Source organism: Condylura cristata, unplaced genomic scaffold, assembly GCF_000260355.1.
Source record: "Condylura cristata isolate star-nosed mole 26May11 unplaced genomic scaffold, ConCri1.0 scaffold00004, whole genome shotgun sequence".
In the NCBI taxonomy this organism is placed as follows: Eukaryota; Metazoa; Chordata; class Mammalia; order Eulipotyphla; family Talpidae; genus Condylura; species Condylura cristata.
This window is the reverse complement of record NW_004567105.1, coordinates 58,998,566-59,022,211: the sequence shown is the minus strand read 5'-3', so window position 1 is coordinate 59,022,211 and position 23,646 is coordinate 58,998,566.

Below are 23,646 nucleotides of genomic sequence, written 5' to 3'. Positions count from 1 at the left end.
TAATTTGTGAAGAAATAGGAGAGTGACCTTTGATGTGCACACGTCAGCCTGGTTCATTTCATTGCAGCCTCGATTCCAGAGCCACCTCTCTGTGCTAGACACTGGGAGGGGACATGAGCATGAATGGGCCACAGGTTCAAATCAAGGGACTTGCTGAATCCATAGGAGAACCCAGGCATTGGCTCTGCTTGTGCGGAAGTGCAGAAGCTCTGCCATCCTCTGGACTGTGGCCAGTGCTATACTGGTGGACCTGAAGAGAAGAATGAGTTCACAAGTGTGGACAGGCATGTGTGAATGAGTACAGATTCAGGCACATGTGTTCACATGTGTATTCACTTCCATGCGTGAACAGGCCTGCTTGCAAGGATCTGCTATCTGATGTGTAAAGTCTATGTGTGTATACATGTCCATGCACATGAGCTGATGTATGTTTGTGAGTTTATATGTGAATGTGGGAATGAAAGCATGGTTGTGAGATGGCACGTGGTGCAGGCCTTGGGTGGGAATATGCATGCAGACAGACAAACATGGGTGCTGCTGACACCCAGCTGGGGAAATGCCTCATCACAAATATGAGTGCTGTGCTGGAGACTGGCTTTCAGGCTCTCTGGCCCCACTACTATAATAAGAGTCTTTTCTTGGAGTCAAGCCTCCACTGTCCATGTACTGCCTTAATTAATTCTCTCATCAGTCTTATAAGGTGGGCCTATAATTATATCATAATCTTGTGAGTTAGGATTCCCATTTTACAGCTGAAGATAATACTAATACCTGCCAATGGACTATGCAAAAGTAAGTGAGATAATGCATTCACTCCTCCCAGTACAAATAGAAGCTACATGTCATTTTCATTATACTTCCTTTGCTACAGTTGACATCATTTCTCCCTGTGACCATGGAAAAACATTTAATATTTCTGGACCTCTACCTTTCATCCCCATTCTTTTTACCTTTTTTGTTAGACTCATTTAATCATACTAAAATATAATTTTAAAAAGTAATTCTGTGAGGGCCCTCCCTGGTGGTGCAACGGGTTAAAGTGCAGCACTGTAAGCAAGCTACAGCTGCTTCAGTGCGAGTTGGATCCCTACCCTGGAGGTGACCCACATGGCTTGGTGGACCTCTCCTGTCCACATGCTGCTCCCCTCAGCAGTGTACTTTGTTGATCTGTCTGTTCTGCTCCCCACTCTGCCTTTGGTGAATCCTCTCACTGCCCTTGCACCTCTGGCTTGTACCCCAGTTCTACATGCATAAATAAATCTTTTTTGTAAAAGTAATTCTGTGACATAAAATTCAGCACTTTTAAAGTGTACCACTTAGGGGGGTGTTGGTACATTCACAGAATTCAACCACTACCACCATCTAATTCCAGAGCATTTTCATCATTCCCAAAATACACCCCATATTTATTATAGGCACTGCCCAACCCCCTCCCTAGCTCCTGGCAACCACTAATATTTGTGTCTCTTTGGATTGCCTATTCTGAATATTTCATATAAATGGAATCATAATGGAATTAGCCTTTTGCATGTGGGTTCTTTCACTTTGAATAATATTTTGGAATAATCCATGATGTGGTCTATGTCAATACTCCATCCCTCCTTGTTGCTGAGTATGTTCCATGGTATAGATAGTATGGCTATGTCCTATTTTGTTTATCCATTCAGGAGCTAATGAATACTTGGGTTGTTTTTACTATTTTCTTTTTTTTTTTTTAAGATTTATTTTAGTTATTCATACAGAACTGGGGTACAGGCCAGAGATGCGGAGGATGAGAGGAATCACCAGGGACAGAGTGGGGAGCAGAACAGGCAGATAGGTGAAGTACACTGCTGAGGGGAGCAGCGGGCGGGTCAGGAGAGGTCTGCCATGCCAGGTGGATCTCCTCTGGGGCAGGCAGGAATCGAACTCATGCGGAAGTGGCTCAAGTTTCTTTAGTGCAGTGCTTTAACCCGCTGCGCCACCAGGGAGGTTCCTGTTTTTACTATTTTTGGCAATTATAAATAATGTTGTTATGAACAGATTTTTGTGTGGATATGTTTTCAGTTCTCTTAGGTATGTATAAAAGCGGAATTGCTGGGGTTTGTGGCAACTCTTTGTTAAAACATGTGAGGGGGCCCTCCTTGATGGCTCAGAGAGTTAAAGCACTGCACTAAGAAGCTTAAGCCACTTCCGCATGAGTTCGATCCCCGCCTGCCCCGGAGGTGACCACATGGCATGTCAGACCTCTCCTGACCCTCCCGCTGCTCCCCTCAGCAGTGTACTTAGTCAACTTGTTCTGCTCCCCACTCTGTCCCTGGTGAATCCTCTCACCCTCTGCATCTCCGGTCTGTACCCCAGTTCTGTATGAATAAATAAAATAAATCTAAAAAAAAAAATTGAGGAACTGTCAACCAGACTGTTTCCACAGTGGCAGTACCAATTTACATTCCCACCAACAATGCAGGAAGTTCTAATTTCTTTGCATCCTCACTGCTACTTATTGTTGTCCATCATTTCTTTTAAGATTTATTTATTTATGCGTACAGGCCAGAGACAGAGTGAGGAGCAGAACAGGGAGATGTACTGAAATATACTGCTGAGGGAGCAGTGGGTGAGACAGGAGGGGTCCGCCGCATCATATGGGTCAGCTCTCTGGATGGGGATCAAACTCATGCTGCGGCGACTGTGGTAGCTTCATAGTGCTGTGCTTTAACCTGTTGCACCACCAGGGAGGGCCCTATTGTCCACCTTTCTGATGATAGCCATCCCAGTGGGTGTGAAGTGGTATCTCACTATAGTTTTGATTTGTATCTCCCTAATGACTAATGATGTTGAGCATCGTTTCATGTGCTGTTGGCCATTTCTTTTGGAGGCACATCTGTTCAGATCCTTTGCCTGTTTTTGATCCTTTCACTTTTACTTTTAGCCCACATTTACCCAGCACCTACTGTGTGCTAACATACTGAAGTTTGGTAAAGGGTGAGTAGACACGTGGGCTCCACTTGGGTCATGAAAATGTGCCTTGTTCTGCCCTCAGAGGTGTCACACTGGAGTGTGTGTCTGAAGGAAGGGACACTGATCCAAAAAGGGTGGAGGCACAAACTGTTCAAGGGCCTCAGGTTTCCGAGGTTGTCTGTGCAATGCAGCCTTTCAGGGGTCTGCCCAGCCTACTGGCTTCCGTATCATAGCTGACATCAATGTGAGATCAAAGTCTGGCGGCCAGAAACTGGGTGTGGCAGCCACCCAGGGCACCAAGAGTGCAGGTACCCACTAAGTATGTACCCTCAGGAAATCTCAATTTAAACACATCATCACAGCCAGATCTCCGTCATCTTCAGGCAGTTCTGCAAGTGAGTGCTGGAGACGGTGAGGATGAGGGATCTGGATAATCAGAACACAGAGGGCCATGCTCTTACCCCAGTGATGTGTACAATATGAAGATCCCTTGACTTCTCTGAGCCTCAGTTTTCTTTTCTGTGAAATGGGAGGATAACAGCACAATCTCTCAAGGTGGTTATGAGTTTGAAATGAAGTGATGCGTGCAGAAGGCTTTACATAGGCTGGTACAGAGGAAATGTTCACTAAATATAACTTATGTTACTTTTATTTTTTTTGTCATTTGAAAACTGAGAGGGATGAGATGATCTATAAAGGTCCTTGCAGAAATGAGAGGTGAAAAGGAGCCAGGGATACCCCCTAGTTCAAAGAGAGGTTTAGACTCTCCCAGCCATCCCTAGCTCTGGTGGGGAGTAACCACTCTGAGTTCAGGGGTACTGAAAAGGGATTTCAGAGGCAGCAGTCCCTTCTTTGGTGGCCAAAAAATCCCAGGAAGCCATTAGCACATATGAGCGCATACCAAATACTTTTCAGGTGTGTTATTACACTTAGCCTCCTTGACATACCTTAGGAAATAGGCTTGAATGCCACTCCCACCTTGTAGATGAGGGTGGTGAATCTTGTTGAAGTAACTTACATAAGATCACACCTCCAGAAATGTGCAGAACTGACATTTGCACATAGACCTTAGTGACCCCCAAAGCCCACAGAGCTCTGGCTCTCTGGTTTCCATCTTTCACCCTCCACCCCACCCCACCCCAGGGCAGCCAGCAGCCTTCCCACTGATGTGCCAGTCTCACAGCTGAGGGGAAATCTGTTTCCAGATAGGGCAAAAATAGATTCTCCTCCAAATATGTTCATTGAGGCTAAGAAAATAAATAGAACCAAGAGGCAAAAGAGCAGACAGCAGCCGTTAGATGAGGCCTAGGAGGGGCAAGCTGCTGTTGGGTGGGACCTGGGCTTGTACACCAGAAGGGTGTGTGAGTGTATGTGACAGAATGACTGTGCAAGACTTCATGCATGAGCATCTGTGACAGTAAATGTGAGGATGTGTAGGGGTGTATATGTGTGAGTATGTGAGTGGGCAAGCGAATGTGTGAGTGTACTGGGAGAATGGACATCATTGAGTGTGTATGGGCAGGTTGCGCATATGAATGTGTGTATGAACATCTGTGGGTACTTTTGTGTATAAGGTGAAAGTGCATGAGTATGTGTGTGACTAAGCATGTGTGGGTACAAGTGAATACATGACAGTGTGCAAATGAATGTGACTGCATGTGTACATGCAAGTGTATGTGTGGTAAGCAGCTGTGTATTTGAGAGTGTGTTTGTAAATGTGAGTGTGTCTGTGAATGTGAGTGTGAGACTGTACACGAGTATCTCTGAGTGTTCACCTGTGTTGTGTGGTGAGCACCTGTGAGCAAGTGTATAGAGTGCATGTGTGCAAGGTGTCCGCGCAAACTGAATGTGTACACGAGTGTGCATGTTTGCATGTGCTCCTGTGCTGGGCCCCCAAATCACATCCGAAGGAATACAGCTCCAAGGGAGGGGGAAGCTCTCTAGGCTTAGACCCTCGTGGCTCAGATGCAGCCAGACTGAGAACATATTTCAAAACAGACCTGATTGCATTCATTGTAGGGACTTCCTGCTATGCAGTAACTGAGTAATCTTCCTAGAATTGCAGTGTGTCAGAACCTTCCCCTGGGGAGCCATAAGGGTCTTGGAGCTCATCATCTAAAGACTTCATGGCACATGTGGGGAGACCAGAGCCCAGGGTCACATAGCCGTTGGATACAGAGCTGGGCATGGAATGCAGATCTCTGCATCAGTCAGTGCTCTTTTGTGCCTTCAGCGAAGGTACACCTTCTGCCCTTCTGTTCAGCATATATTCATTCTGCAAATACTTATGAGTACATATGAAGTGCTCTGCACAAAACTGCGCTCTAGGATACAGACAAGGACCCTGCCTCAAAGCCCTCCCCTCCTAGTGTGGAGAAAGTAGGCTGTAAACCAATAACCAAGTCGATAAGATAACCCCAGATCCTGATAAGTGCCTTAAAGTCAAGAAGGCAGGGTGATATGATCCCAAGGCCTACTTTCGTGTTGTGGTCCGGGAGAATCTGCAGAATGACATCGGAGTTGAGGCCGCACCAGGGGAGTCAGCTCCTCAGAACTGGATATCCAGACCCATTTCCTGTGCGACCTTGCAGGGGGATGTGGAGCTGGCAAAAATGCCACAGATTCCCCAATCCATTCTGATGAAAAGAAAAACCTTGTCCCTGTGAAAACTAGAGGAATCCTGCCTCAGAGAGGGCAAGATGGGAAGCAAATGAGCTTGAAGGTGACTGGGGCCCAGGCTGTGAAGGAGCCACCTCCCTTCACTCATGCCCTGCAGCTCTGGCCCAACCTTCAGTAAAATAATAGTAACTGCTGTTAAATGATGTTAAATAATAGTAACTACCTCCATTAGTTAAGTGCTTGGCAGGTGTAGGCACATACCAGGTAGTTTTCAGGTGTATTATTAGAGTTAACCTCCTCAACATACCTTAAGGGATGGGCGTGGATGTCTCCCCTGTTTTATAGATGAGGGAAGTGAGGTCCTACTGAAGTAACTTGCACAAAGTCACACCTCTGGGTAGGATCAGGGCTGACATTTGTACCAAGGCGTTTGTGATCCCCAAAGGTTCAGAGTCCCTGAGCATTATCCCAGACCCTTCTGCCTGCTCTGGGTGGCTGAGTCCGCTTCCTACAGCTGCAGCTTGGCAGAGACTTCCCTGAGTGTCAGAATGTCCATCTGAAGAGGTGGACCCTCCTGGCTGCCCTGGATTACCCTGCCTGCCTCTGGCAGGTCTCATGACCTACTGCATACCCTGAATTATGTCACCATTTGCAAGGGACATGATTGACATCACTGTCCTAACAGTGTCTACTGAGCGCCAAGAGAATTAGGATCTTGACCTGCATGATTGCAGTCTTCACAGGAGACTTCAAGGTCAGGGTGATCTATCTCATCTTACAGCTATGGAGGGAAGGTACTGGCTCAAGGTCAGACAACAGTCAAGGGGGGTGGGTAACCTGACCCCAGAGCCTGACAGCCCCCACGCCTTCTCACAGGTGGTGGTAAGAGCCAGTCTTCTTCACTTCATTTAAGCCTCCAGTCAGTGACTCCTCCCACCACCAGCTTGAACCTATGCAGGTTCAAATTCATGTCTCAGCTACAACTAACAGAATATCCCCAGCCTTTGAGATCACTCACCAATACATAAACCCCTAATGCAGAAATGGGAACCATCGAGGATTTTCCATGTCCACACCACATGGTGTGGACCATATTTATGTGAGGAAATAAATGTAAAACTGCCCAAGCAAGTGACTTACCCCTTAGGGCTTCAACTTTCCCATCTGTAAAATGGTGTTTTGTGATAGTTCCCACCTAACAGGTTTGAAGTCAGGTAAAACCAAGGTGCTCAGTAAGGGTTTGTGGGTCCACTGGTTGGTTGAGTGTTGGCCTCCAAAGCATCACTCCTCAGGAGAGGCTGGTGCTATTTCGATCTAGATATCTTTGGAGATTTCAGCTTCCTGGGTTTCTAAAGCCTTGCTTGGAGTGTATCAGCCAGCTCTCTCTCCAAAGCCCCACAGGCCCCAGTTTCCTCTCACTCCATCACCAGAGGGGTGATGCACATTCCAGCGTCTCTAGTCCACAGATAAACCAACTGGAGGAAGCAGCAGCTTCTCTAGAGAGCTGTGCACCAGAGCTGCAGACACGAGGGAAGTTTGTGCTCAATGGGGAAGTTGCTGCCACAAACACCGGTTGAGAAATGGTGGGGAAAATCCACCAGGCTGCTGGGTCCTGGGGGAGGGGGAGAGGCCCTCCAGGGGCCTTCTCCCCTTCCTTCTTTGTCCTTTTAGTGTCCCTGCCTGGCCAAGAAGGGTTGCTTCCTGCTGGTGCTACTCTCCAGGCTGCTTTTCACTCCTTGAATAGCTTCTCTACTTCCCCATCACCTGTGTAAAGGGCCCTTATCTTAAGTTCCCTCTATTTGAAATACCTAGTATGGCTCCTCTGTTCGTATTAGAGCCTGAAGTCCTACAAGTGAGACCATTTGTCCAGAGTCAAAGGGCTTGCCTGTGGCACTCCACCCTGTGCTTCCTAACTCCCTGTCCCTTTGGAGATCTGCCTTCTTCACCTACCTCTGTGCCAGTTTCCCTATGCTTTGTGGAGAGCTGTCTGGGAAGGCAGTACTAGAGGATCTCATTTGTTAATTCTTACCAAAGTATACTGACCAATACTTGGGTCAGCCCAAAGAAACTAGAACCTCATTGGACCAGTCCAGGAGAATCTGAGTTCACAGAGGAGATGAGGCCACTGGTGGAAACACTGCCTGAGGTGTCTCTCTGCCTATCTCCCACCACCTCTCCCCTAGTATTCCCAAGTAACAGAAGCATGGGGAATGCAATTCAAAGAAGTTGGCCCCTCTTCCATAGAAAAAGATCAGAGTAGAGGAAGGGCCAGAAATGATTCCAGGCAAGTAGTTGGGTGAGTTGGGGACATTACCCTTCTGTACACCATGGTAGGGGGATGCTGAGGGCCCTTGCTATGTGAAAACCATTGGATCTAAGACTAGAAGAGAAAAGACAGTTTAGATCCGGTATGGCCTTCTGATCTTCCTCCTCTCTGCCTTAGTGTGCACATGTATGCAAAGGAAGGGTCAACAAGGCTGGTAAAGGGCTATGAAAGAAAATCCTAGGTTTTAGGCTGGTTTTTTGTCCATATACAGGCCACATTCTCATGAAGTGCCTCTCAAGAATCTGTTGGCCTCATCATCCCTGCACATCTGATGTTCTAGTCTTTCTATTGTCCCAGGCTGAAGTCATCCAGTCCTGTGCCCACTTTTCCCTACAGGCCAATCTTTATGAGTCTGAGAGCCCATCAGCCACAGCCCAGAACTCCCACCCACAAGGTCAGGAGTTATTCCAGCTGACAGGGCCTTTAACTTCTGCCTGGCTAAGGATCATCTCATCTCAGAGGAGGGGGAGCCTCCACCTGGCCTGGTAAGAGGTCCACTTGAGCCCCTTACCCCACCTCCCTTTCACTTTCAGGGATCATCCTTATTTTTTCCTTTCCAAAAATGAACAGACAATAGGCCTTTTTCTTGAAATATCACAAAAAAAGTTTCTAGAAAGACTCCAGAGAGGGGACAACTGATCTCCCTCCCAGTGTGGCCAAGACCAGACCCTTCTAAGGTTTCTGCAGGCCCTCCGCTCTCAACCTGAGCAGATTAAAATATACCCACTTCCCACGTAAAACACTGTTGAATCACTTCATAAGAATTGAGGTGTGCGACATTTGACAGGTTTTCCTAATATTAACACTTTGCAGACATTTAATGTCACTGAGCTTACACCCTGTGCCATGTGATCTTTCTTCACTTTTTAAAACACTCTACTGTTATTTTTATAGGGGAGAAAACAGGCTAAGAGAGGCCCCTTGTCTTAACCATAGACTAGTAAGCACTGGGTTCCTGTCTGAGTCTGGTTCTCCCCAGTCTGGACATTTGTCACCCTGGAGTCCTAGCTTTGCCCTGGGAACAAGAGTAGGGATTTCACATCTCATGAGAAGAGCTCAGAGATTCCCAGTGACCTAGCCTGTTGAACCAGAGCCTTCCTCCTGATCTAGGTAAGTATGTGGAAGCGGTGCCCCAGGTCTTCTTCCAGGGTGAGCTGCAGGGCACACAATTTACTTGCCAGGAGCCTGGAGGTAGGAAAGCAAACACCATAAATCATTAGGAAGCCTGAGTAAATATTTTATAGCTGGGACAGTAAATAATGCAGCTCCCTGGACACACGGGACCCAGTTCATCTGTCCCACATTCAGCACCTCTGTTAGTCTGTCTAGGCCCCTCTCCTGCCTTGTATTTTTTAAACAAACACTGAGGCCCAGTGTGGGACATTTTCATATACACCCTCTTCACTGCTTTGCCTTTCCTCAAGTTGCTCCCTCTTCCAGGAATGCTTTTTTCCCTAAGCCTGACGAATTCATTCTCCTTCAAGTGTCACCTCCTCCAGGAAGCACTCTTTGATTTTCTGGGTGGGGCCAGGGGTTCTTCTGGTTTTCACAGTGCTCAGACTTCACCCATCTGGACTTTGTGTGACCATTTCCTGGTGACTGGTCTGCTCTCTCTCTGATTGTCAACAAGACAATCCCTGGAGCGGAATGTACAAGTTGAGATATAGTAGGTGTTCAGTGAATGTTGTTGATGGATAAAATAAATTATCTCATTAAAGTCTTAAATAGGTCTGTGATGCAGGTGTTCTAATGTTATTATAGGCAAGAAAACTGAGCCCCGGTGGCAGTGCTCTGATTGACCATCTGCCTGTCTGATCCCAAGTCTAATTCATGCTTTCTCAGTAATACACCTGGGAATACACCTGATTAGCTGAGGCCTCATGCCCCTTGAGTCAGGAATTCTTTGTTTCTGCTCAAGGAGACCTATATAACCCTTGACATAGGCTCTGGCAAGCAGTGCTCATTCACATGTTTGTGGCTGCCAAAAGCAAGGAAGCACTCAGGATCTTAGCTTTGACTGAGGAAGGAATACACAGGCCTTTGGGAACAAGTGCCAGGAGAGAGGCCTGCAGTCAGCTCTGAGAAGACCTGACTCTGGGGTCTCGGGACCGTCCTGAGACCCTGGAAGAGGTTAACATGCAGCAGCCCAGATTCCTTCCATCCAAAGTCACCTTGACACTTTGGGGCCAAGTCCCTAACCAGGCCATTGCAGCCTTGTAGGAACCTGAGATGTGAAGACAGATGATCCTGTCTGCCTTCTCCCCATCCTGTGTCAGGTGCTGAGAAAGAGGACAAAGAAATCAGGACAGGGGCAGTGCGATGTTGCACAGGACAAGGACGCTTTGCACACAGCTCTGGCCTCCATCCTCAGCAGGAGGTAGGCTACAAAAGAGAGGCTAACTGGGTTTCCACTAATGTGTCAGTTACATCCAGTGCCAGTAGCTTCCTGGACTTATATTGAGAAGAATTCTGAGCTGTATCCCTCCAGCTCAGCGAGAAAAAACTGTGATCAATTAGCAATAGCTGCCAAAGCCCAGAATTGAGTGCAGTACCCACCTCAGAAGATGCTACCCCCTCTTTTTACCTCTCCTCAGCCCTCAGCCCTCAGAGCAGAATAGGGACTAAGCAAAGGGTATAGGTTCACTGTTGATTAATAACTAGGTCAGTGCAGAAGTCATTTGGAGTTACTGCTTGTGGAGATAAGAAATATGTACATGTGGCCCCTTTAATATGCTATCTGCAAGAGCCAGAGGGAAATAGGGAGAAGAGACTGGCACAGAATGACAGATACCAAGTGAGAAGCTAGATGCCCCTAAGAACTTACTGGCAGTGTGGACTGAAACCCTGAGCCCATGGACAAGGGCAGGCAGGAACTAGTTGTCCAAGGCAAATTCCTGAGATAAATCTTGGCAAAGCCTTAGGCTCTTGGGCTTTGTGTGCAGGAAGCCGGACCCAAGCCTTCCAGCAGATTCAGGCATCCCACTGACCCCGGACAGTGTGAGGGCCACAGAGGGGTCCTGGGTGGAGTTTATGTGTAGATCTCTTGTCTTCACACAGCTTCCCAAGCTGGAGGGAGGAGAATCTCATAGGGGCCAGAGCAGGCAGGGGCAGGGGAGATGTTCCCTTTAGGCTGAGGAAATCTGGGCAGTTCCCAGGGAAGAGGGCAGCCAGACTGTTTATGCCTACTATGTGACTTGTTTCCCCAACTTCTCACTGTCTCCTAGACACCCACCAAGGCCACATACACTGGTCTGCAGTTGGGGAATGAGCCTCCAGAAAGGAAGCTCTCTCCCACCAGCTGCCTGTGACTCTACATCCATCACTTGTCTGACTCTACCCAGGCCAGTTAGCAACTGTCCTACCTGTGTTCCTATGGCTTTTGGGGCAGGCTAGTGGCTGTGAACTCTGGAATTCAGAGCAGTTTGAGGCTCAGATTGGCTTTCCCAAACACGTGGCCATACCTGTGTCAGTTAGATTCCCTGGGCTTCAGGCTTCTCTCCTGTTAAGTAGGGTTAATGATGGTACCACATTGTAAGGACTTGATGGGAAACCTATGAGTTAATGAAGGTCAAGTGTTAGCTCAGGGCTTATTAGATAGTAAGCACTTGATATGTGGAGGCTGAAATTACCGTTCTTACTGTGATTCTAATCTGAGACCAAGTTCACACTTTCCACATCCGCTGCAGTGTCCAAATTCCACCCAGACTCCCAGGGGACCCTCTCTAAGATTGGTATGTGTGTAGGCTGGTGGACAGCCCTGGAGTTGGAGACTTGGGAGTCTCCGAACTAAAAGCCTGTGGTGGAATAAGATGGGGAGGGAAGGGACTCCCTGCAGCCCTGTGGCCCCTGTGCTTCCTGAGTTCTAGGCTGTGGGCAGAGTTGGCCATCCCTGGCCACCTATAATTACCTTCTAGCAGGACTCTGCACCACTAGGCGAGGCAGCAATTGTTAGGTTTATTTTGATGGTCAGACAGTGCCCTTGGGCAGTCCCATGCCTTATGCTCCTGCCAGACACAGATCAAAATTGACTTCTTTGGGGAGAAGTTCCTTCCAAAATGGTCAACCTCTAAGTGCAGGACCCCCTAGAGTCCCTCAGTCTCTATAGACCTACCTCTGTCCAGATTTGGGGGGAGGAGGCTGCTCTGGGGAGCCTGGGATAGCTGGAAAAGCTGGCAAGGATTATCCCTGGGCATTTTGGACACAGCATGGAACTTGGAACAGACAGGAGGAGCCAAGGGACTCACAGTGGGCTCTCCTGGTCCTCATGGCCTCTGTCCATCTTTCCTCTCCCCTCAGCCAAGGCCTTGTTCTAATACAGGTATAGGGCGTGCACTGGACCAGGATGAGAGTGCCTCAAGGGCAATCCCTGAGCCCGAACCATCTTTGGAGGCCACACACCCTTAAACCTGAGGCATCCTCAGGTTTAAACCTCAAACCTTGCTTGCTTAAACCTGATCTCCCGTGCACTCTCCCACCCTGCTGCCCTAACACAGGGCCTCACATACGAAGATGCGTGCACATGTGCTTCCTTGCACACTCAATCATGTCCATGACTGCCAGGCTGATAAAGAAGGAAGTAATAGTGACTTTCTACTGCAAACTCTCCCATCGTGAAGCAGGGCTGGGTGTTATTCTAGGATTCGGGCTCCAACTGGAGGAAAGAATGCGGTGTGTTTGTGTTACTATTGGGCATTAAACAGGTGGATCTGCCTAGTCATGTGAAGCTGCTCCTGATTCTCTGGGGCCCATCCCCACCTATTAACACTGTACTTACCCTGGCAGAGTTAGGTGTCTCTGTATTCACAGGAGGGCTTCCAGGGTAGGCCTGGAAGTGCAGGCACTTGCAGTGCAGTGCAGAGCAGGGGGCTCTGTGAATCCCAAGACAAACACAGCTAGAGTGACTTCAAGCAGTCAACGCTCCCAGATCTTTGCCACGTAGAGACTCAGGGTGCTGGGGAAGCCGACAGACATACAGTTGATAAATGCTGCTGAGCACTGCCTGTGGGCACAGGGGTGATACCACTTCACTGAGTATCTATTGTACTCAGTACCTAATGTTCGTAGAGCAGAGGCAGCATCACAGGGAGCAATCAGAAGGAAGGCCATGGATCTCACGGGGGGGGGGGGGTGATTCCCACAGGAAAGAAGCAAAGGGAATCAGGGGAAGAAGCAAAGACATACAGGGCCCAAAGTCTCATCATCACAGGCTGATGGGCACGTGCCACAACCATGGCACCAGGAAGCTCAGAGACCCACCGTGAAGGAAAGGATGGAGCCAAAGAAACTCCTATTTACCTCGTTTAGGTAGCCATAGAAACACCTATATACCTTTCTATGAGTCTTCTGGTCAGAGTCCCAGCAGCCCATCCTTAAGTTGGGAGCTCACAGAGCAAAGGTCAGAGGGCAAAGACTGGTGAAGTCTCCCTGGACTCTTACTCATGTGTGCCTTCTTAGTGAGCAGTGGAGCAAGCAGTCATCAGCCTCAGGTACTGCCTTGGGGGAGAGGAGCTGAGCATTTGGGCAGGCGGAAGAATCTGCATCCTCTACCCCTGCATGTCTGAATCATTCCCAGGATGGGGACAGGGTACTATGGTTCCTGTCTACTGGCCCTACTGGACCCAGGAAGCATTCATGACAATAAGAGCCACAGCTTTATTTTGCTGCTCATTTAAAAGTGTTGCACTCATTTCTGTTTTCTGGTCATTGCGCTCACTCTTTCCCCTACAGCTGTCCTCCTCATCGTCCCTACAGTGTTCACTTGGAAAACACCTTTTCCAAACCTTCATTTCCCGTTAACTTTAGCACAGGCCCAAAGGCAGGGCCAGACATTGGTATGGCATCCAGGGCCATGGAGAATGTGACTCCCCGTGAGCCCCAGGATCTCTGGCTGCTGCCTAGAATTGACCTTGGATGTAGCAAGCTTATCAGTGTGCGTTGTTGCTGTTGTTCCGCCTGGAGCACTTTCAGCCCAGGACCTAAAGAGGAATTTTTCCTGGTTCAGCTGGGGCAGCCCTGCTGTGTAGCCTCCCTGCTTTTTCAGACCTAGTATAGGGTCTGGCACATAGTAGGTGTTTGTATAATGATTCTAGGAAGGGAAGAAGTTCTTGGTTCAGTTGAGTCTGTTGTTGGCAACCTGAGCAAGTCTCTGCCTTTTGGGGTTTTAGGCTTCTGACTAATGAGGAGTTTGATGGTTTGCATTAAGCTTCTAAGACTGTTAGTTTAGCCAGAGGTTTTCAGGCCACGCAGAATTCCTGTCTCATCCTAAAATGCACCCTGATAATAACAAAATTAAATCACATAACAGAAATAGCAAAAACCTATTGCAAGCACACTCTGATCCAGCCTAGACCCTCTTCTTGTCCACACATCATAGTCTCTGACAGCCCCATTTGCAGGTAAGGGAGTTGAAGCCAGACAGGGAAAGTGATATACCCAAGGTTATGCAACTGAGTTGCTAAGCTCCCTCAAAAAGTCTATCCCCGGCCCTCCCTGGTGGCGCAGCGGGTTAAAGCACAGCACTGAGAATCTGAAGCCACTTCCGCATGAGTTCGATTCCCGCCTGCCTCCTGCCCCGGAGGAGACCACATGGCGAGCCAGACCTCTCCTGGCCTGCCCGCTGCTTCCCTCAGCAGTGTACTTCGTAGATCTGCCTGTTCTGCTCCCCACTCTGTCTCTGGTGAAGCCTCTCACCGCCCCTGAGTCTCTGGCCTGTACCCCAGTTCTGTATGCACAAATAAATAAATAAATCTTTAAAAAAAAAAAAAAAAAAAAAAAGTCTATCCCCAAAGGCTCCAGAGGACTCCTGAACTCAGGCCTGGCCTCCAGAGATAGGCCACCAACCAACCTATCAAGATAGGCTCTTTCACTAATGCTATGTCTAACTCTGAGGATGCTAGGAATCTTGAGCTGCCCTGTGGCCTGGGAACCCCACAGATATGTAGAAGGGAAGAAGAGACCCTGAAGGACAATCACCTGGCATGTGGCAGCAGAGAGGCTCCAGCCCAGTGTCCCTGCCAGACAAAGGAAAAGCAGGTGTTTTCAAATTAGGCTGGACTCCATCCTCTCCATGGCAGGAACAGGGGTCAAAGCCTAGGCTGCTTCCTAGGCCTGGTCCGAGCAGGTCATTTAAAATATCTGCCCCTGTTCTGGGTTCTTGAGAAGTCATCTTGCCCATGACCTGTCAGAACTGACTGGTAGGTAGCAGATGCTATGCTACTATAGCATCCTTACTTTTTCATCCTTTGTGAACCACTCCTATCCATAAACCCATAGGATCCTCATGTGTACCTGGGAAAGAGGGAAAGATAGGCTAGGTGGGAAGACACCGATCCCCTCCTTCTCTTTACCCATAATCATTAGCTAGCCCTTGTGACCACAGAAGAGAGAGACAGGGAGCTGGGTCTCTTATCATCCTTCCATAATGTGACAGAGAGGCTGAGCTACTTGTCTGAGGTCATGCAGCCAAGGAAGGCTGATCTGGGAGAGGAGCCTGGCAGCCTGGGGTTCAGGTGCTCCTGCCTCTGAGGCTACCAGGTCTTCTTCCTGAAAGCCTGGAGTCTGCAAACTCACACAGATCTGGCGGCCTGGCTCTGCCACTTAACTGGCCAAGTTGCCTTGGGCAGTGAGTTTTCCTCTCTGAGTTTTGGTTTCTGTACCTGTAAGTTGGGGCTGCCTTTACTGTACAAACATTAAATGAAAAGCTCTTAGTAACAGCTCAGTCTGTCCCTGGGGGAGCCCGTAGTATCCTGGTGATAACTTAGTATGTCCCACCTGTCACTTAATAGGTTGAAGGGGCAGGGACCTGCCAGGATGCTGCAGCGAATGAAAGTCATCGCAGGATGAGATCCCAGCCCTGTGGTACTCACCCAGGCCTCTCTTCAGGCATGTTGATTGAGATGTGTGTCACCTTGGTTCTGCCAAAACCCCCACCCCCTCACTTGAATATATTCAGGTCCACCCAGGATAGAACACCAGGTCTATCCTCAGTTGCTAAGTGTCCTCTGAACTAAGGTCCAGCTAAGAGACCTGGATCATTCAGACCACCCAAGCCCTGGAGGCCCTCTGGCTGTTCCCTGCACACAGTTGCTCCCAGTGAGCCAGTTTTCTCTTCCTCAAAGACCTGAAGTGGAACTTTGGGCTGGGACTTGGCAGCTGGACAGGGGTGGATGGGGAAGTGTAAGGATCATCCCCTAAGTGCCAGCCAGTTTTGTTTCCCGGGCTCACTCTGCCCTGCTGTCTGAGCTCTATCTAACCTGGTGTGTGGGGCCAGGAAAGGCTTCTTGGAGGAAATGGTAACTGAGATCCTACCTGAAGACTGAAAAGTTAGCTAGCATGGTGTACCAAGTGAAGGGAACTTCATGGGCAAAGGCCCAGGGGTGAGAAATTGGTAGGAAATTTAAGAAGCTCCTCTCACTGGAGCTGGGGGACTGGGAAGGGGAGGGAGGGGAAGAGATGCAGGAGCTAAACCATACTGGACCTGATGGCCATGTCCAGACTTTGTCCTTTACCATGAGATCCATGGTCAGCTACAGGGTAAGGAAACAAGTAGTCCTTGAACCTTTCATAAGATTGCATGTCTGCTATGAGAAGAAAGAATTGTTGGTGGGTGGTAAGGTGGGATCCCAAGTAGAGGAGACTGCAGATGGCAGGAATACTAGTCAGGTCAGGGTGGTGACAGCAGAGACAAATGAATGAAGTCAAAATGGGGAGAGTGAGGCATAGGGAAACCTGTAAAAGCTTCCATAATGAGCTGGGGCCTAGCTGGGGTGAGAACTATTGAGCATACAGAGTTTGAACTTGGGAGACAGGACAGAAGCCTGCCCAGTGCAAGTCCAATTGCACCCAGTCCTGGCCAGGGAATCCTTTCTCCCTTCTCTCTATCTTAGAGCAAAGAGGGAAAAAAATGTTTTTTTTTTTTTTTCTTTGCACCATGGTTATGGCATGTATACCCACATGACTCTTCCAAGAATGGCTATGCCCCTTCTCATCTGTGGGCATTGGTGCCTTCATGAGGATGTTATGGAAGGAAAGGAGTAGGGGAACAAGAGTGAAGAGCTTGGTGTTTTCCCCACTCCCTTTCCACCAACTTCTCCCCCTCCCTCACCCCACGCAAGCACACCAGGTGACACCCAGGTGTACACATATGAGACAAAATCAAAGTCCACAGAACATTCCCACTGTAACCCCTATGACCCAGCGCTCAAACCCACTTACATTTTCCCCACATTCCCTGTGGAAGCTTCTGGTTTTCCCTCTAGAGAGGTGTCCCCAACTTTAGGATTAGTCTCCACATAAGGAGAAAACCTCCTTCCAAAGGACAGAACAGCAGACTTGCTCTGCAACATGATGGAACTAGAGCAGATATCAGCATGAACTTCCCAGGCTTCCAGGTTGTGAAACTGGAGGCCAGCTCGAAAGTCTAGTTTATCTCCTTTGCAAGGTGCCCAAACAGGGTCCTAGATCCTGGGGCTGGAACTTGAAGCTGAAGCCTTGGTTCCAGCACTGACCATGGAAAACCTGGTATAGCTGTATTCACTTGGCCTGGCTCCTTACCCACTCCTTTCTAAAGTTGGGTTGCAAAAGGTCCCCCTTGGAGCCCATCTGAGGGCATAGAGTGTGTGCTCCAGCGCTTTAGCCAAATGCCACCTCCTATCCAGAAACTCCAGCCTCTTCCTTTCTCCCCCCATTTCCCTGGGATGACTGCACAGTGTCCAGAAGCCCTGAGGGGCTGGCCTCAGCACTGGCTATTTTTCTTTTCAAGGGCTCGCCATTCCTGCTGCCCAGGCCTGCCTAGCAGACTGGCCTCCTGCCTAGCCATTGTGGTCAAGATAGCCACAGCCTGTGCCCACAGACTTCTGTGGGCAGTGGCAGGATCCAGGCTTTGTGAAGGTGGTAGAGTGGGCGGTAGCCTGAGGGTGAGACTTAGTTCCTTGGGGAGACTCATCCCCTGCCACCTTCAGCCTCTGCTCACCACAGGCTTTTGGGTATTGGGGAATGTGACACATCCCTGCCAAGAAAACTCATATTCTGGGGGAGTTGAGCACAAGCAGCCCAGCTGTAAGGTTCAAATGCTGGGCACAGGGTAGGGTTCTTTGCACTCAATATTTCAATCCATTCTCAGAGCAGCTTCAAATGTAGGAGAAGGGGAGGATTTTGCAGATGAAGAAACAGGCTCAGAGAAGGCTGGCACTTGCTCATAGTCACACAGCCAATCAGAATGGAAACTGTATGCTAGTTGTTCCCACTCAGGGACCTCTGCCTGCACCATGTGGTGCTCCGAGGTGAGAGTGGGGGAGGACTCATTAAAAACAGCCGCATGGGAGGCAGTTCAGGGCCAGGTGTCTGGGAGGCTCTTTGGAGGGGGGACCATTTGCATGGGGTCTTGTTAGATAGCTATGTGCTGATGCCAAGGCATTCTAGCAGCAAAGCACAGGCTGAGCAGAGGCGGGGATCTTGCTGTGTTATGTGTGTGTGTGAGGGGGGAGATGATGGGTGGGTTGGCAGGGGTGTTTTGGTGCCCCAAGACTTCTCACAGCCCTGGAGGAGCAGGGATGGAGGGCGCTGGCTCAGCAGGTACCTTGCTCAGGCTTTGCTAGTAGAACTGGCCCAACCACTTCTCTCTGGGCACTGCCCACTGCCTCTGCTCACAACCCTGCCAGCTGTTGGCAAAGTGGTAAAGTCTGGGTCAGGCGCCTAGGATCCCCCTAAGGGATCACATTGAGGGGTTCTGAGTCCTCTTTCAGAAAAACTGCCCTGAGGAGATGAAAATATCCCTGACGGTATGGGAGATTTCAACTTTCCTCTGTAAACTTGTCTTTATTTTCCTGACTTGCGCTAGTGGGAATGTATTACTTTTTCATCAAACGGCAATGTCATTATTTTTTATGTTTCTGTCACTTTTCTTCCCCATTTCTTATCCCACACCTAAGTCCTCACTATCTTCTCAGAGGCCTTGGTTACCTTCAAACCCAGGACCTCCGTGGCCCGGGGCCATCCGTGAAATGGATGCTGCAGGCGGAGGGAGCCTGCAGCGGGAAAGGGCAGGCAGAGGGCACCTACCGGCGCCAAGCCCAGGTGTCGGCGCCAGCACAGCCTCCAGGTGGCTGCCGGACCCGGGAATAGAGCCGGGTCTTTTATAGCCGGCCTGCGTCACGTGGCGGGCGGGCGCCTCCTCTCCACCCCCCAAGTTCGGAAAGGCTCCCCTGGGGCCGGGCGGCGGGGCGGGGCACGCAGCGGGCGGGGCTGCTCCCGTGGGCGAGTCTTGTCGCCTGGGCGTGTGCATCCCGACGAGTGGAGGCGCGGCTGGGGGAGGAGGGGAGGTTGGGATGTGTGTGAGGCAGGGTGGACGTTGACGTGCCTGCGTCTTCCTCTCCCTCTCCAGCTCTAAGCAGCACCCAGGAGATGGAGATCAATGCCAGCCACCACCATCACCCCCTCCACACGCACAAACCCTCTCACACACACTCATTCATATTCGGTTTTCCACAGCCAAGCTGGGCTGGGAGAGGTGCCACCTGCTGCAGAGAGAGACTGAGGCCAACAGGTGCCTCCACCTTGCCTTGTGGGTGATTGAGCTCTGGGCACTCCCCAGGTATCAGAGCCTAGAGTAAACCTAGCAGATGGGAGCATAGGGGGTGCTCCCCTGGATCTTTGCCAGGGGATGGGTATCACTCTGTGGCAGCCCCTGACATCAATGCCCATCCTGCCCCCCTCCAGACCTCTTTAGGGGACCGGGGGGTGGGGGCAGGAGACAAGGGAATTGTGAGAAGCTAGAGATGAACAGGAGCTGTGCTGTGGTCAGTGCAGTCCAGGAGCTGCATACCCTATGCCCTGAATTCAAAAACACTTTTGCGCTGTTTGCTCTAAGTGTTTTTCAAGTTTCACCCAAACAAATGTGTTGAGGACAGAACTTAGGAGTTATTCGCCTGCTTCACCAACTCTTTGGTAATATAGACTGAGCTTTGCTCTTTACCTCACCAGTTTGATCTCTTCTATCCTCTCAAACCACCAGGCCAATATCATTATCATGGACTCCATTCCACAGATGAGGAAGCTGAATCCATTAGGCCCAAGCCAGGAGATGAACCTGGCTCCTCCAGTCCCCTTCCTCTGGCTGTGTGCTTGTTTTTCCTACTCTGGCCTGACTGTGACAAAAGACACTACCCCTTTTTGTCCCTTATCCAGTGCCCAAGGCTAAAATCCCTGCTCAAGCCTGTCTTGATGGTCTGGGGCTTGGACCACGTCCTAAGTGTCCTTCCTGCACTAGCCCAAACAGGACCCTGCTAGGCTCTACCATCCCCAGCAGTTGCTCGGACATACCATCCAAGCTGGTCTGGGTCTCTTGCTCTGGAAACATGAGCCTATTCTCCCATGGCCAGGACAGTGCTCTGGGTGTGATAAAGATGGTGCTGGCAGTTAAAGCTTCAGGTCCAAGGATGATGGCACAGAGAAGCAGAGTCAGAGAGGGGATGAGAGACAAAGGTCATGACAAGGACCAGTTAGCAAGAATTAAGTGAGGGGTCCTATCTTGCGCCAGGGACAGAGAGTGGTTCAGGCCTTTTCCAAATTGCTTAACTGAGTCTTGGATTTCCTGTAGGAGGGCCTAGGGGCCTCAGGGTTCATGGCTCCTGCATGTGATAGGAGCTGCAGGGTCAGGCTAGCCTTTCTTGAACAAAGCTTCCTCCAGCAGAGGAAAAACCCTGGGTGGATACTGGGGGTAGCAGTCTGGACAGTGTCCAGTGCTACCACTGATGGGACAGTTTGGCTGCAGAACTGGAGGAGGAGAAAAGGAAAGTACCACTTCTGGGTGGCTGCTGTGGTTCCATCCCTGTTTGGTGATTTATGTCCCATGTCATGTAGGTCCATTGAGGGCTCTTTGAAGGCTGACAGCCTGTGACTTAGTGAAGTGACCACACTTGTAATCCTAACGCATGTGAGTAAACTCTCACCAAGTGTCCATACTGGCTGAGAGGACACATACCATCTCACCTAACCCTTACTCAGCCCCCTTTCACAGGATCAAGAGATGTGGTCACCTGCACAAGGTCATACATCTAACATATCTTGCTCCCAGGCCTCAGCAGGTCCTTCTTAGGTCAGTGTTAGGCAAGTTACCAGGGCACAGAGGCAAGCTCATCTGGACCTCTGGACCCTGTCCTCAGCCAGTGAGATAGCATCCAGGAGAAGTTCCATCATGCAGAGCAGCTCCAGTCAAACTTGTCCCAGACTCTCTGGATCTTACACAATCCTGTTCCCTGGAGTCCCAGAGTCTATCTCTGGAGGGAAGTTACCTGCATCCCTGCTCTGCTCTTGTCAGAGTGTGGACTGCACAGCCTCAACCCCTCTACCCCTCTCTGAGTATAGCATGCTTCCCTTAGAGTCTCCAGGGAAGGAATATTAATTGAGGCCAAAGTGTGTTTGCAGTCTCTGTGTTCTTACGTCAAGGACTTTGGGCTGGGAAGGTGCCTCCTGGTGTCTAACTTAAATCCTTCCTACTTTGGTACTGGCTGTCCTCTGACGCATTTTTCAACAAGGGGTGGGTGATTTTGATCCCCAGGGGACATTTAGCAGTATCTGAATGTATTTTTATCTGTCCTAAGTTGAGGGAAAGGGTTAATTGTATTTAGTGGGTTAAAGTGAGGGATACGCTTTAATATACTACAGTACTACAACAAAGAATTATCTGGCCCAAAGATGAGCAGTACTGAGATTGAGAACTCCCGGTATAGAACATGGGCCTTGGAGTCAGGCTGACCTTAGTTTGAATCCTGCCATTTATGGTATCCTTGGGGAAGTAGCTTCACCTTTCTTTGAGCTCTCATAATGGCCCTCATTTTAAGGGGTCTTTGAGGACTGGTTGAATTGCACAGGGCCTGGTACTGCATCAATGATAGCCATTATTATTCCACATTTCCAAGATGAATTTCAGAGTGTGGCTGGACCTGAGTACTCCAAGGGACAGCCCTCATCTGCCCTCCCTCCAGAAGTCCCAGGCACAGGACGGGCCTGGTGTTGATGTTGAGGGAGAGGCTAGGTTGGCCACTATGGATCTGTAGGGAGGAGTTAGAAAGGAAGTTAGATCCCTGGTGGACAAAGGTCACATGAAACTCACCTTACTCACCCTTCTCTCTAGCCCCACCCCAGGGAAGACATGGAGTAGGGGTGAAGGGGGCAACCATGACACAAAATGTACTAATGAATATGGTTCCTTAGTTCAGGGAAGTGCCATGAATTCACAGCAAGGTATCAGAGAGGGGTGGCATTTGAGTGGACACAACCAAGATAATTGGAGATAAGGGGGTGGGTGGGAAATGTATTTAGGCTCAGGGAATAGCATTTTCAGAAGTCTTGTTGTAAGGAGATAATCATAAGGTCTGTTTCCAGAGTGATAGTCCAGTGTGACCAGAGGGGTTCAGTATGGTGGGAGAAGCCTGCTTCATTGGGGTGGGGAACAACATCAGGACTGGGAAACTGGACATTAACTGGTTTTCAAATTAGGTCCTCCTTCTTGGCTGTAAGATACCAGCATACCTACTGCCCTCCACCCCCCTGTGTTAGAAAAGTTGATTGCTCTCTTTCCCCCCAACCTGATTTCATAATGAGAATAACATTTTGGGATCTATATCTCTGTCAGGGTTCTCTCGCTCTCCCCGCTCCACTCCCCACCTGAGCAGGGACCCTTCTCCCACCCATCTTCCCCAGCCCAAGGTCCTCCCATCTGAACACAGCCCAAGGTCCTTCCATCTGAACAATGTGACTACCCCTCTGCCCTCATGGACCCCTGGAGCCACCTGTTCTATGAGAAGATCAAAGTCCTAGCCATGGCCTGTCTCTGCTGTGCATCTTTTGATCAGCTTAGGCCACCTGAGAGATTGCTCCCTATTTCCATTCCCCCAAACCTCAGTTGGGAAGATCTGGTCTGACTCTCCCATCCCCTTAAGTTGGTCCTTCTGGAACTCTCTTTGCCTCTGAAAAGTTACATTTCTTTGGCTTATGGAGCCAATGGCTTGTTTTTCTGAGCTGTAGGTTTGGGGGAATAAATTTCTGGGGCTTACTTCCCCTGTGAGACTTTAGGCACAGGGGTTTCTCAGTGAATAAACTTCTGGGGTCCATCTCTCCTGTGGGACTTTAGGCACAGGACTTTTCTCAGTAAATGAATGAGTTATACCTGACAACCAAGTCTGAAAAGTACCCCAGGGCCTGCCAGGGGCAATGAGGAGATATGGAAACTAGGGCAGGAGAGCAGAGGACTGGGGAAGTTGGGGTAGGATGCCTGACCAGAGGCAGGCCCTGGAGTTTTTACAGCTCTGTCTCCCGGGCAGGGCTAGGACCAGCCGGCCTGGCAGCGGGTACCAAAGCCGGCGTGTCTACAGTCCAGCCAACAGGAAGAGAAAGAGCCAGGCCAGGCGAGGCAGTCCAGTTGGCTGGTGGGGAGTCCCAGGGCGTGGGCGCCAAGACCTGGGGAACCCCCGTCGGCGCCTCCCCGGCCTGCGTGTGAGTGAGGAGTGATCCGAATGGAATGGGGTGGTGGGGGACCTCTGCGTCTTGCGCTGTAAAGTGAGGCCCCTTACGAGAGTTGTCGCGCGGAGGGCGAGGCGCGCCAAAGAGGATTGAGAAGCCCAGACACGGTTCGACCCGCGCAAGAGACCAAGATCGAACCCCAGAGCCCGGGGGCGGAGGCGGAGCTTACTAGGGGCGGGCCCTGTAGGGGGACGGGCTCCGGGCGGGGGCGGGGCCGGGGCCGGCACCTGGGTGAGGTCGCGCCG